This window comes from Neolamprologus brichardi, chromosome 14 (assembly GCF_056152115.1).
Source record: "Neolamprologus brichardi isolate AB-2024 chromosome 14, ASM5615211v1, whole genome shotgun sequence".
NCBI lineage: Eukaryota > Metazoa > Chordata > Actinopteri > Cichliformes > Cichlidae > Neolamprologus > Neolamprologus brichardi.
Genome location: NC_142117.1, coordinates 16,233,897 through 16,236,450, shown reverse-complemented (window position 1 = coordinate 16,236,450; position 2,554 = coordinate 16,233,897). Strand labels below are relative to the sequence as shown.

At 41.8% G+C, this 2,554-nt stretch overlaps 1 long non-coding RNA gene across 1 annotated transcript; it reads left to right on the top strand.

The window, feature by feature from the left end:
• Positions 1 to 853: 853 nt before the first annotated feature.
• On the top strand, positions 854 to 2,169 carry LOC148098843 (uncharacterized). The gene is made up of 2 exons (XR_015719979.1): positions 854 to 1,353; positions 1,914 to 2,169. It is a non-coding gene; the product is annotated as an uncharacterized LOC148098843 (long non-coding RNA).
• The last annotated feature ends 385 nt before the right edge of the window (positions 2,170 to 2,554 follow it).

The window sequence follows — 2,554 nt, the reverse complement described above, 5'->3', positions numbered from 1 at the left end:
TAATGCGTCACACACAAAAGCATCAGCTCTAAGAGCCTTGCTTAGAGAATGCTTTGTAGTAAATCAGAAGAGTCGACTCCCATTGAGCGAGAGCCGGCTCCTCACTTTATTTCCTTTCGCTGCTCAGCTCTCACACAGTGGCTCAGCTCTCACACAGTGGCTCAGCTATGCTCCAATCCCTCCATATTGTGGCCAATCACATGCGAGGATATAGGATAATATCATTATGTGAAAAACAGAGAGAGTGAGAGACGCAGCAGTCAAGTGGAGTGTGCGTCTGTCCTCTCAGTAAGTGAGTTAGACAGTAGACAGCGGTGAGGAGGGCTGTGCGAGTGCATCGCAAAAACACATAAATATGCCTGACACCTGTAAACGAAGCAGCATCTGGCTGCAGTCTAAATACTTTTTTGTTTCGGTCTCGTCTCAACTTTGTCTTGGTCTCAATACCCTCTGGTCTTGGTCTTGGTTTAGGCGGTCTTGACTACAAGTCTAATGATCTCATCCACTTGCATATTTGGTGTGATCAGAGGTGGCAAAAGTACAGCTATTCGGTACAAGTCGTACAGTTATTAGTGTTAAGAAATACTTAAGTAAAAGTTGAAGTATTAAACTGATTAAACTTCAGCCTCTGAAAAGCACTTACAGAAAGTAAATGGGTCAATGGGTCTAGTTTATGTTGCCTACATTGTTGAGGATGACTTTGCATCTAAACAGGAAAATGAGCACAGTCAGGGGTTAAAGTAGCATTCAGCAGGCGGGGTTCAGCATTTGGTTGTAATGGCTCAGTGTGGGGAAACACGACTGAAAATAAATTCTACTGAGAGCTCCTGCAGATTTTCTTACGGTGTGTTCACACCGAACGCGATGGACGCGAACAAAAACGCCCCAAACGCCCCTAATTTGACGCGTGCACATTCGCGCCTCAACGCGTGTCCAAGAAAAATCCATCGCGCGTCAAAATATGATATTTTGACGCGCGTGAACCGGAAATGTGGGAGGGATGTGGGAGGAAGTTGTGCCAGACCGGTATCTTTGCAAGATGGCAGCTGTCGAGTTAGCGCTTGAAGAGAGAGTCTCCCTTCTCTATGTACTGTGGAGAGCAGAGCAGCGGCGTAAAAGACGCCCTCGCCGTACCTGGGTCCATCAGGTCCTCCAGAGGCATGAGCAGTTTGGTGAGTTTCACCATTTGCTCCAGGAGCTGCGCCTGGATGACGGCCGATTCCAGCGACATCACCGTCTTTCACTCGGCCAGTTTGAGGACCTGCTTCCCCGGGTCGGTCCCAGAATCGCCCGCCTAGACACCAATTACAGGCGCTCAATCCCACCTGCAGAGCGCCTGTCCATCTGCCTGAGGTTAGTAAAAGTATTTAATACGGTAGTCCTTTATTGATACCTGTGCTAATACATGCTAAACCATCCATTTATACACTGCTAACATGGATGTGCTATGCTAACAGTGAATGCTCTCGTTGTTTACTGATAGCAAACTGTGGTACGGAGACGACTGTTTATAATATTTCTAGTGATACTCAGAAGGTCTCATCAAGTCCTGATTTAATTCGATTTATGCTGTTATCAGTGTTTGAATGATAGCATGGCTGTGATGTCATATCAATGTATGCGCTCAGTGTTTGCTGATATCAAACTGTAGCATTAGGACCACTGAGTTAACCTTTGTAGTGATACTCACTCCTTTTTATTTAGACCTGGTTTAATTCTGGGATAGTTGAATATTTGTATATAATCACCGCAGACTGTTTTAGATTATATCTAATATATATCATGTAATTATCCTTATAATTACAAAAGGTTTTATGTAAGATTTATGTTTTGCAATTTGTAATTTTGTAATTTCAATAATGTATTTTGTAACTGCAGTACACATAATACTCATTTTAAACAATTTTGTCCAGGTTCCTTGCCAGCAAACAACTCCTCCAGAGAGGCTGTCCTGGTGAGGGAGAAATTCATGGCTCACTTCTCGGTGGAGGGAGCTGTGTCTTGGCAACCAAAGGAGTAGCCTGTTTGAAGTCCGAGTGACTTCCCCACAACGGCTCTTTTAAGAGCCACCCACAAACCTCTAAAGAGTGTTCCTGTCTTTTTAAATTTTTCTTAATAAATGGAGCTCTACTCCAAAATAAACTAACCTCTTTTTACTCTCTTAAATAACTTGTCTTCACTATGTTCCTATATACAGTGTGGTGCAAAAGTTTGGGCAACCTTATTAATAGTCATTATTTTCCTGTATGAATCACTGTTACAATGAAAAATGTCACTTACATATATCATATAGGAGACACACACATTGATATACACTAAATATTTATTTCATTTCTCTTTTTTTGTGTTGCCAATTTATGCACCTGCTTGATTTAAACAGTTATTGCACACTTTCTGTAAACTGCATTTCACTTCTCAAATATCACTGTGTGTGTCTCCTATATGATATATTTGACTATTTTTATTGTGACAACCAATGATTTGTACAAGAAAATAATTACTTTTCACAATGTTGCCCAAACTTTTGCATCCCACTGTATTAGTATGTTTTGTC